Genomic DNA, 12,537 nt, shown 5'->3' on the forward strand with positions numbered 1-12,537 from the left:
TCCTGTGTTTAGAAAGTCTCCCGTGTCTTGTCCTCGAGTGTAGACAGTTGGGGTCCTCTGGGCTTGTGTCTCCTGGGATCACCCCTATTCATCATGTACTGACCTTCTTTGCTTTGTGAGAGAGTCAATTTATGTTCACAAAACCCTCCAGTGCTGGAGGGTTAGGATTTCTGCATCTTCTGCCTTTATGGGCACCAATGAGCAGGTTTTACTTCAGTGCTCTGGAAGCCTTGGGCCTCTCTATCACAACTGTCTGACCATTTGACTGAGTGCTGGCACACTGATGGATATCACTGACCATTCACATTCCAGAATATCTCTCAGTGAGGGCTCTTCACCCACTCTGAAATTTCCCCCTTCTCACTTAAGCCAGGTGAGCACAACTTTTCCTGTGTCTTTTCTCATGCCCACCTTGAACATAGGACTACCCTTTTGATTGCTTTTGACACTTGTTACCCCTGTGTTATATAGGTGCCTGCCTTAATTTCTTTTCCTGTTGCCACCATAAAATACTATACTCTAACAAAAGGAATTTAAGAGAGAAAGACTATTTTGGTTCACAGTGTGAGGGAACAGTCCATCATGGTGGGGAAATCAAGATGCTGGGAACTTAAGGCAGCACACTGAATGCTTATGCTCACTTTCTCCTTGTTTATAGTAAGGTCTAGAGTCCTACTCTAGAGCATGGTGCCACCTGCAGTGAAGTGATTAGGCTTCCCATCTCAAGAAGCCTAATCAAGATAATTCCCCATGGGTGCACCATGTTCCAGGTGATTCTATATCTCATCAGGCTGTCAGAGGGGGTTAAACTTCAGAGTACCTTAGACGCTAACTATACAGAAGCAGTCTTACTGTCTGTCTTTCACATTACCTTGATTTTCTGCACTCTTTGCCTTGGTTTGTGGGAACTAAGTAAGCAAACTGATCCAGCAACATGGGAGTCATCTTGCTGCACTTGCCTTTATTCCTTTTGGTTATGAAGTTATGCCCGTGCCTCTCAGTTCTGCCTTGGTGTCTTTCCTGTGGCCCCTGGAGTGTGTGAGCTATGGAAGCTTCACCTTTGGCCTCTCACTGAAGTGTTACCCAAACTCTTATAGCATTTCTTCTCATCCTCAGTGAATCTTGCTTAATATCTTTGTCAGATCAACCTGATTGTCTCATTGTGCATTTTTGAACAGTTCAACAACATTTACATTATATAGTTCTCTCCATCTCCTGGCCTTTGTACTCAATTTCTTGTGTTTTATACTTGGGCATGGTGTCCCCCAGGGCAGGGACTCTGAGTGATGTCACTTGCATAACCCAGAGTTTGGTATAGAGAAAGAATTTGCCGAGTACTCATTTTTCAAAAGTTTGTGTGACTTTTGAAGGGCCCTGGGATGCTGCCCATGTTGCTGGTCTCTCTTTTCTTTGCTCCTATGTCAGAAGCATAATAATATTGGACATCCATGAAAACCATTGACTCTGTTCAGTAAGAATCATGTATTTAGTTTCTGACTGCCATTTTCTGTGTCCCAGTGAAGCAGTAATAGAGTCATGCTTTCTAATCGAGATTTCACTTTCGATCAACACTAAGCCTTAGGATTCTGCTAATGTCTCAGGCCATGTACTATACAAAATACTACAATTTGCATGCAGACCACTGGTGCACAGAGAACTAGGTACAGAGTTTCCCAGGAAATAGCTCATAGCTCATACTCCATAGCACTTTCTTGGTTAACTCACATCTTTGTATGCTAGCTCCTCATTCTACTTTCTGCTCTAAGTGGCACAGTCACAATGCAACATTTTGGGCATCAGGGGTGATTAAGATGACTTCATCAGTACTCACTGCCTCTCATTCTGCTTCACCTTTTATACCTAGCTCTCATATCGCTACTTCATTAATAGTCTGACTTTGTCCTGTTTCCAACATCATTCATTCTCTGGACTCTCTTACATCCATTCTCATTTCCCTAGACTTTTTGAAATTATCTACTCTCATTTAAGAATTAACCCCATTCATATGCAGGGTGATGTTCCTTTTCCTAAAATCTATTTTGCTAGATACTAATACAGACAAAACAACTTAATAATATTCTCTCTCCCTCCCTCCCTCCCTCCCTCCCTGCCTGCCTGCCTGCCTGCCTGCCTGCCTGTCTGTCTGTCTGTCTGTCTGTCTGTCTGTCTGTCTGTCTTGTGTAGTATGTGTTTGCATATATGTGCCATGGTGTTTATGTGGAGGTCAGAGGACAACTTGCAGAAGCTGATTCCCTTCTTTCACCATGTGCAATGTGGGACACAAACTCAGGTTGTCAGTCTTGGTAACAAGTATCTTTACCCAGTAAGCCCTCTTACCAGCCCCCCATTGTCTTTTCATTAATGCTTCCATGGCATAGCTTTCACTTTTAACCTATCCTGTAATTAGTTTTTTTTTAAAAAGGATTCTTAATAGGAATCATACTAGTTTGAAACTTGTTTTTAACTAGCCATTCTTTCATCTCTGCCTTTTAATTTGTGTATTTATACCAATTGCATTTAATGCTTCATTGAAACAGCAGACTCTAACATTTCTTTTGTTTATTCATTGTTTTCTTTCCTACATATTTCTTAGAATTATTTGGATATTTATTTACTATCCTCTTTTGATTTATTTATTGACTTTTGATTTATATTCCTTTGTACTGTTTTTTTTTCTTTTTTTCGGAGTTGATGACCGAGCCCAGGGCCTTGTGCTTGCTAGGCAAGTGCTCTAACACTGAGCTAAATCCCCAACCCTTCCTTTGTACTGTTTTCAGCAGGTACTCTAGGAGTTATGCACACAGATAAGCTTTTAAAAAATCTAACTAGAATTAGGAATCTACCATATCGAATAAAATATGGAGACAATATAAACTTCTTGCCCATTTCATAATAGCTATTATGCATGTTATGTTTATCTTGACATGTGCTGTGCCCACCTGTACTGAAAACTCCATCCAATAATATAATACTACTTTTTAACAAAATTAAAGAACTTACCAAGATAAAAACCCCATAAGCTCATTATGTTCTCTGGTTTTTAGGTCATTGAGGCTCTTTTCTTGATGTTTTCTGTATCTCTATGCCGTCCTTGCCCTCCACCCTGCAGCCCTTCTGTTAGAACAGATCTGCTGATGAGAAATTCTCCTCATTTCCCTTCATCTGAGCATGCCTTCATTTCGCTATAATCCCCTGAGTGTCTTTTCTGAATACACAATTCTGCCAACAGCTCTTTTGTTTCAGCACTTTAAAGATTCCACTCACAGTCTCCTGGCCTCCATGCTTCTAGTGAGAAATCCACATTCTGAAGTTTGGTTCCCTGATGCTATTTCTTCCCCTTTGGGTGATATCTAGACTTTGTCTATGTCTTTATCTTTTGGCTGTTTGATTATATATCTAGGTGGGTCTTTCTTTGAGTTTATCCTATTTTAGATTTGCTGAATTCCCTGAGTTATAAAATTATGTCTTTCATCAAATCTGGGAAAAATTCAGTCATCGTCTGTGCAATTATTTTGTTCTATACAATCTCTTTCTTCCCTTCTGAGACTCTAAAGACATGAATGGTGCAACCTTTGATTTTTCCTATGGGTCCTTGAAGCCCTTTTTTCTTTTGATCTATCTGTTACTCAGATTGGGTGATTCTATTGATCTGTCTTCAAGTTCACTGATCCTTTCCTCTGCCATCTCCATTATCCTATCGAGCCAGTTTAAGTGTGTTTTATTTCAGACATTGCACTTTTTTTGCTATGAAATTTACATTCATTCCTTTTATATAATCTTTTGTCTCTGCTGAGATTTAAAATATTTTTGTTTGTAAATCCAGGAGGAATCATCCTAACGTCTTAAAGCACGTTTATAATAACTGCGTTAAAGCCAGTCTGTTAAGTCTAGCATCTGTCCCTTTGATCTTAGCACTTGCTCATTATCTGGTGTTGGCGGTGTGTTTATAGTTCTCGGAGTGCTGAGTACTTTGGGATTGTTTCTCAAACACTTTGGAAGTTGTATTATGAGCTTATGACTCCCACTAAAAATATGACACATATGTTGATTTTTGTTAAAGTAGGTGATGATCAGTTCACTCAGACTCAGAAAGTAAGTTTCATCTCAGTTTTTGTAGCTGGTGGTTTTAATGCCAGGTCTCCTTAGGTCTTCAATTGCCGCTTTGGGCCTGACTCTCACATGTGCATCTCAAGAGTTATCTTCTTTCCATTTTTTTAAATTTCTTTTGGATCAATAAGACTCTCAGTCTTCCAGAGGCCCCCTCTCCTATTCTTTGGAAACTCATAATGTCCCACTCCCCACCTGATGTCCTACAGCACCACCATATAGTTTCAAAAGATGAAGGTCACCTCTGGGACATCATAAGAAAAAAAAAGGAAGGGAAAAGTGGTGTGTGTTTATCCCACACTCTGACCGAGGAGCTCTTTTCTCGGTTCCTCTGGCCACAAACACACACATTGCTTGTATAACTATATGCTTTCATTTTCACAGTTCTAAAATTAGGTTACTTTCAAGGACATTCTTAGAAGAGAAAATATTGGAAAAAGCACTGAGCATTCCTTCTACCATAGCTAGTCCTGTTTCTGTGGACAGAAAGAATTTCTTTATGATTTTCTGCTTCTTCTATCTCATATGAAGTTTCATAATTGTCACTAGCCTGAGGCCAAATGCCAGCAAACTAAAGACAAGAACTTGGAGGATAAAAAGACAAGATATGGGCTGTGTTTCTATGGCTATCAAGAAGAACATTGTATTCAAGTTGATTGTGATGGTTAATATCGTCTACTTCACAGGATCTAGAATCACCTAGAAGGCAAAAATGTGGGCGCACCTATGGAGATAGTTCTAGATTGGGCTGAGGTAGGAAGACTCAACCCTGAATGTGGTGGCCCCATCCCCTAGGCTTGATCCTGATCAAAAGGAGAAAGTGAGCAGAGTACCAGCCTTCATCTTTGCTAACTGCAGATGCAACATGACCAGTTACCTCCAGCTCCTGTTACTAGGCCTTACCTACGATGGTGGATTGACACAAGTTATGAACTCAAAATCATCCCTCCCTTCCATGAATTGATTTTGTTAGGTATTTTATTACACAATAAGAGAAGTAATTTAGTTCACCTTTCTTTATAAAAGAAATCCCCAAATCCAGTTGTTTTATGTCTCCCTCCCTGTATCCCTATGGGTTTGTTTGAGATTGTCTCTGGGTTTCTGTTGTGATCCATTTGCCTTCTGTGTGACTGGTTATCTCTCAATACCTAATAGAAACCATCATTTCAAGATATATCTCATATTTCAGTGTTGTTCAAATGGCATTTGTCCTTTAATTGATTCATTGTCAATAGATTCAATGTATCACTAATGAAATTTCTAAGGTTTTTCTCCCATTAGAAAATGCTGTGCTAAATCTAGGATTTGTATGAAAACACAGAATCTAAGTATCTAAACAATTGGATGTAAAGGAACGCATTTGGAGGAACTGGGATCTCTAGCTTTGAAGCTGACTTTGAATCCAGCGCAGTAATGTATTTTTTAGTGAAAAGTGAGACATTGGAGTGGAATAAGAGCTAGGAAGAGCATGTCACATCCAGGAAAGACTTATAATCTGCAAACAGTGGACCTCAGCTTTGTGGCATCTTGCCCTCTCCATGAAGCTTTAAACAAGGAAGTTCACATCCACAAGGTTAGGCAAATAGACTCTAACAGAAGCAGGTTCATGGCTCCACCTTTACTTCTGGTTGGGCATGGCTCTGTGAAACTCTGGGCTTCGGCCTTCACTTCTGGTCATGCGTTTCTTCCTGGCCCTCTCGGATCATTGTTGAACTTGGGCGGAATACACAAATACAGAGGCGAATGCCAGCAGCAAACCACTGAACTGAGAACAGGACCCCCGTTGAAGGAATCAGAGAAAGAACTGGAAGAGCTTGAAGGGGCTCGAGACCCCTTATGAACAATAATGCCAAGCAACCAGAGCTTCCAGGGACTAAGCCACTACCTAAAGACTATACATGGACTGACCCTGGACTCTGACCTCATAGGTAGCAATGAATATCCTAGTAAGAGCACCAGTGGAAGGGGAAGCCCTGGGTCCTGCCAAGACTGAACCCCCAGTGAACGGGATTGTTGGGGGGAGGGTGGGGAGGGGAACACCCATTTAGAAGGGGAGGGGAGAGGTTAGGGGGATGTTGGCCCAGAAACTGGGAAGGGGAATAAAAATCAAAATGTAAATAAGAAATACTCAAGTTAATAAAGATGGAAAAAAAAAAGAAAAATACCCTATCTAGCATGTTTTGTTTCTTTGCCAGTGTGATGGTTAGCTAGGCTTAGAAATCACCATGCTGCTAAAAATGCAAACTCCATAGTGAATATTAACACTCTTGATGAATGACTCTGGAACCTGTATTTTTATGTACGGTTCAAACCTAGCCACACTAATCCATGAATTTCTAATTTATTGTTTCAGACTGCTAGTTAGCATTCTATTGTGCCGCCTATTACATTTTTCTTTGGGTGTTTAAGTTATTTCCAAATTCCAAAGTTTTGTTTATAGGCAATGCTTCAAAAAATTGGATAATTTTTGTGATACAAAATGTCAAGGAGAATATTACTGAGCAGTAAATTAGATGCGCTTTAAAATTCAAATAGACATTTTCTATATTGCTCCCAAAGTGACTGTGTTTATTTACGTCCCCCAAAAACTTTCTTTCCTCTAATCTCAAACTTCTGAGATTTAAGATTTTGATACAACTCCATTGAGCAAGACTTTCTTTCTAGGCAGTTATAGAGACACCTGTGCAGTCGATTGATGAATGATTGGTTGTCAGAGGGCCACAATTTCCAATTATAAGTGAGGGGAGGGTCAGGAGTGTGAAGTGAAGGCTGCCATTCAGCAGCCATCACCCACATCTCTGAATCAGGTTTTCTTGACAGTGGCTTCATAAGTCCACCATGACCCCAAAGCCTTTTCACACCTCATGTTTGACTGTGTTCTCTAGGTCACTCACTGCTACCACTATTTTAGGTTTCTTGGAAGTTCAAATGAGATAACAATAGAGTAGAGAGACAAAATACAAATGGTGTTAACATTGCTATTTTAAAGCTCTTTGTTTGAGGTGCGGTCTGGTGCAGTACAGTCTAGCCTCAGCCTCAGATGATCTTGAATCTGGCACCACCCTTCCTTCACATTCTAAGTGCTAAGTGCCGGGATCACAGGCTTATGCCATCATGTCTATTTGTTTAATTCATTTTTGAAATTAATGGTTTTAGTTAGCATACAAAATATTGGGCTTCATAATAACATTTCCCACATATACCATTGTACTTTGCTCATAATGTCCCCCCTCCACCCTCCCAGTATTACTCTCTTCCATATCTCCACCCTCTCACTGGTTCTATTCTCTCCCACCCACACCTCAGGTAACTGACAAGCCAGAGGACAGTGCTGCTCAGTCTCACTGGAACAACCAGGAACTCTAACAAAATACAAATTCTAATTTGGTGGGGCTGGGCGTGACCTGGGATTGCATGTTTTTAAGTTGTTCCCAGCAATGGTAAAGGAGTCAGAGCTAGAGTAGCACTCATTAGCTCTGGTGACAGTCCTGGCTAGCCCCTTTCTTCACAGCCCCTGTTTCCCCACTCACGAGCTTTTCTGGGCCACTTACCTCTAGCACAGGTCCAGGGTGTCAGTGGTTAAGAGTCAGGGACACCTAGAGCTGCTCTCAGTTGGACTTCTGCCTGGCTGAGAGCCCTCACCTGCCATGTTGTTCCATGCCTGTATTATTTATTTATTCTTTTGGGGGGGGGAGTGTCCAAGTGTTCGTAGCTCTTATTCTTCTGTCTCTCCATTTTTGTAGTGACGAAATAACCAGTGTGAGGCTCTGAATGGCTCTGGTTCCAGAGTGATCTCTCCCATTTGTTTTGTCTGCTTGGTGGCTGCTTTGTGTCTCCTTGAGTCTTCTGGCCCTGTATCACTTGAAAAGCAAATCTAGACCTGATATTGGTTCTGCTGAGACACTTCTCAGGCAATGGAAAGATCCTGGCTAACCAGATGTGACCCTGGTCTCATGGAAGTCCAGGGTAAGCAGGATCCCTCAGCTCCAGCTTCATCGGTCAGACATCTGTGAGCAGAGTTTAGTTCAGGGGTTGTCTCCTGGTTGGCATCCTATTCCTCTGACCTGACCCAAGCCTCCTAACTGCAAAATGAAGAGGAGAGCGAGTTAAATCATGATTTACCTGTGACTGCAGTGACCTTTGTAGGCCTCTGACATAACTACCCATTCTTGTTGATTGAACTTAGTTCACTCTCCAGCCTGTTTGGTTAGCTAGGACCACTGTAGCAGCTCCCTGAGACGGAGAGCGACATAGCAGATCTTTGCTTTCTCAGTTGAGATAGAGAGACATCCTAAGATTAAGCTGCCTTTGAGGTCTTCTGAAGTTATACATGGCCACCTTCTTACTGTGTCCTCATCCTACTGTGGGGAGGAGAGGAGGGAGAAGGTAGAGAGGAGAGAGAGAGAGGAGAGGAAGAGCAATGGGAGGAGGGAATGTAAACAGAGGGGGAAGAAGAGAGAAGGGAGGAGGAGAACAGAGAGGAGAAAGGGTGAAGGGAATTGGGGAGAGAGCCCATGAGAGTTCCCTGTCTCCTCCCGTAAGAGTACTGGCCACATTAGACAGGGATCATCTTCATGAGTTCATCTAGTCATGTCTGGCTAGGCTGAGATTAGGGTTTTGACATGAATTTGTGTCAAGCACAAACAGCAAGGCCTTGGTACTTAACCTGCGTATCCTTACACCGTTTGCTTTGAGAGGATGTCCCCAGCTCTCTACCCTGTAGTGGCCACACACCCTCCTCTCCCAATCCCTTGAATGTAAGTTATTTACACAGTGCTCAGTGCTGAAACTTAAAAATTGTTACTTTAGTTAGGAAGTCTTCTATCCCCATCTATCCCTCCAACAGGGAGAAGCAGGCACACAGTGCTGCTCTGTCCCCAAAATGTAGGACAGTGCTTGACACACATTCTAGGTGCCTGACTGGAGAGTTGTGAGGGGAGGGATGGCGGGTACTTCACGGAAGAGGTGTTCCCTGGGCTTCCCCTCAGAATGATACAGAAGAGACAAGAAGACAGGTGGCAATGTTGTATCATGGCCGTGCTCTGAGTACAGTCACTTACACTGCCTGTCACTAGTGCATTGAAGGAGCTTCTTATATTTAAATAGTTTTAGAATTGACAAGTAAAAATTGTGTTTATGACATACAGTGATCTATATATGTGTGTTATATATATGCATAGTTTATCTTCTTAATAAATCCTCTTCTGATATGAATTTATTGCTCCATAGTTGGAGCTGTCCTATGAACATTGCAAATATCCCTTCCCAGTCTGCTGCTTGCTTTTTCATATATTTTAGTAATGACTTTTAAAAAGCTGTTCAAATTTGAGGCGATGTTCAACTTATCAATTTGCTTCTTTTGTGGTTCATGGTCTTTGTGTTCTAAGATGTTTCTACCTATCCCCAATTACGACGATCTTCTCCTCACACAGCTTTGTAGTCAAGTTTTGTGTTTAAATCTCTGATCTGTTTCAGGTCAGGTATGATGGTGCACACCTCTAATCCTAGCACTTGGAAGGCAGAGGCAGGTGCGTCTTTGCGAATATGAGGACAGCCTGGACTACACAGTAAATTCCAGGCCAGTCAGGGCTACATAGTGAGATTCTGCCTCAAGAACAAACAAACAAACAAATAAAATTTAGATATTTAAGTTGGTGTCAGTACATACTATGAGGGTTGGTGTATACTGGCTGGATCTGTGTGTCAATTTGTCACAAGCTGGAGTTATCACAGAGAAAGGAGCCTCCCTTGAGAAAATGCCTCTATGAGATCCAGCTGTAAGGCATCTTCTCAATTAGTGATTAAGGTAGGAGGGTCCTTTGTGGGTGGTGCCATCCTTGGGCTCGGGTGGCCTTGGATTCTATAAGAAAGCAAGCTGAGCAAGGCAGGGGAAGCAAGCCAGTAAGTAACATCCCTCCATGGCCTCTGCATCAGCTCCTGCTTCCTGACCTGCTTGGGTTCCAGTCCTGACTTCCTTTGGTGATGACCAGCAATGTGGAAAGTGTAAGCTGAATAAACCCTTTCCTCACCAGCTTGCTTCTTGGTCCTGATGTTTGTGCAGGAATAGGAACCCTGACAAAGATAGATCTTCATTTTCCTATCATATTAGTATCTAATTTTCAGAGTCCATGTATGAAACTTTCTTTTTTCTCTAACTAATGTTGTCACCTTTGCAAAAACGTAATCATCTCCATAAATATGTGCATCTACCTCTGTAGCTGCTCTTGTGATTCACTGAACTTCATGCTCACCTTACACTAATAATACTTCCTTGAAATCAGGGCCTTTTGGGATGTTTTGAAATCAGTTAGCATTAGTTCCCTAAATATATATATTTTTTCCCCACAAATTTTGGGGCCATTTTAAATCTTTGGACTTTACCTATGAATTTTGAATCCATTTGTCAACATACTAACTTCCTGTTAGTGCAAAAAATACCAGACATAAACCCTCCTGTAAAGGGAAGGAGTTTACTTGTCTTGGGCCAGTGGTGAGCCAGCACATCATGGCCGGAACCAAGCCACTGCCCTCATGGCTGGAGATGAAGAGAGAAACCCCAGCATCTCACCATCCTCTAGCTCACAGCTCCGATGACTGTACGTCTTCCAATAGGGCCCCTCATCTTAAAGAGCTCCAATACTCTAGAACACATGGGTCTTTGACATTTCAGATCCGAACTGCAACAGCCCACAGACAAAACCTGATGGGATTTTGACTGGAATCCCCTGAGGTGGATTCTGTTGATTAGTTTAGGAAGATCAGCTATTTTATCAACACTGAATGGAATGTAGGCTAACTCCATCTACACACACACACACACACACACACACACACACACACACACACTCAGTTACGTTGCATTCCACTGTTTTCAACACCTTATACAACTTTTGTAGGCCCCGGGCACCACTAGCAATGAAACTATTTAAAATTTTCATTTCCCAATTATTTTCTGCTGGCATAGAAAAACACAATCGACTTTTGCCTCGTAACTTTGTATTTTACGGCCCCGCTAAATCTGTAGTAGTTCTTCTAATCCCTGACGTGAACAATTTGTACATTTTTCACAGCCATTTTGACACACACAGTTGTGGTACCTGTTGTTTCGGTTATCCTTAGCTGGAAGTCGGACCACTGGTTTTATTTGTTTTTCTCCCTCTGTCGTGATGTTTACAGATGGTTTAGATCACAAAAGCGGTGGAGAGTACCACTAACAGGCAGAATCATTTGTACCCCGTGGCAAACAACAGACCCTTGGGATTTGTCTTAATGGAAACAGCTGTTGGGGTTTAAAGATGGTCGGGCTCCTTCAAGTGACTTAATGGATCCTGAAGTAGATTATTGACTTATCGAGGACCTACCGGTGCTGATGGGCTGGGTTTGAACTTTAGCTCTTGGGGCTGGCGGGTGCAAAGGGGTCATCTTTGTAATTTAGTGGTCCACCCATCTTCCCCAGGGGTTGGAGGGGGCGGAGTGGAGGAGAACACGGGGAAGCTATTTTTTGCAGCCTTTTTCCCCCTTAATTAGGAGAAAAGAGATGGAACCTGGAATGTGAGTCTACAACCCATTCTTCACTCCCCCCAGGGCTCAGGGTAACGGTGTTTAACAGAAAGACAAATCCATCCATCTTCCTGGCGTCTTAGCCCAGGGAGGCTGCAGAGCTGCTGTCAGAAGCAATATTAGGGGCTATAAAAAGCCGCTCAAATCCCTCCCCTTTTAATTCTCACTCTGTAATCTGCTTCCCAGGGAGAGCGGGGCTGAGGTTGCGCATTCTCCATCACCTGGAAGTTTTGGCCTCGTGGGTGTTTACGGGCATTCAGATCGGCTATACCAGTCCATTCTTCGATCTCTGTCATTTTCCTGCTACAGCAGACAGCACCTTGGAAGGATTTGTCTCCGTGCCTTATCCTACTGATGTTTAAATTGGCTAGTTCTATGCCTCTGGGTACAAGGGGTCAGGGCAATTCCTCAGGATGGTAGCAGGCCGCCGACAGTGCTTGATGCTTCGGACTCTGGCTTAGACCTGAGCAGCATGGCCTTCTTCCATGTTCTTGTTTTACCATTGGCTCGTGCGCTGTCTCTCCTCCCCTCTCTTGAGAGCATCATTTCCAGGGATACATCGGGCAGTATCCCTCCCTTTTGTCAATCACATCGACCGGGGCTGGGGGGGGGGGGGAAGTCCATTTTCTTCCTCTGTTCTCTCAGGTTGCTATGGCTCCAGACTTCTGGTCATATCATTTCTCCTCCATTTCCACATCAGGCTCAGAAAATTGAGTTCTATACAAGTCATGTGGCACTGACTACATGACAGGGACACGGGAGGGAAGAGAAGGATGGTGGGAAATGGGATCATGCAGAGAAGGTTCTCTGGAGGCGAAATGTGGATACAAGAACTTGTCACCCAGGCTAGCACCGGTGAACTGTAGCATA

The 12,537-nt window shown here is 42.6% G+C and overlaps 1 protein-coding gene across 6 annotated transcripts in view; it reads left to right on the forward strand.

Moving 5' to 3' along the window:
- The window catches only part of LOC134486747 (uncharacterized), a 281,727-nt gene that overhangs the window by 118,981 nt on the left and 150,209 nt on the right, over positions 1 to 12,537 (forward strand). The window contains exon 6 of one of the 6 annotated variants that reach the window (XR_015686435.1): positions 4,903 to 6,253. The exons of the other annotated variants lie outside the window; for them this stretch is intronic. The gene's annotated coding sequence lies outside the window, so the exon portion shown is untranslated. Of the gene's footprint in view, positions 1 to 4,902; positions 6,254 to 12,537 lie in introns of those variants that run through there. 6 annotated transcript variants of the gene reach the window in all.

Source organism: Rattus norvegicus, chromosome 4, assembly GCF_021556685.1.
Source record: "Rattus norvegicus strain SHRSP/BbbUtx chromosome 4, alternate assembly SHRSP_T2T, whole genome shotgun sequence".
NCBI lineage: Eukaryota > Metazoa > Chordata > Mammalia > Rodentia > Muridae > Rattus > Rattus norvegicus.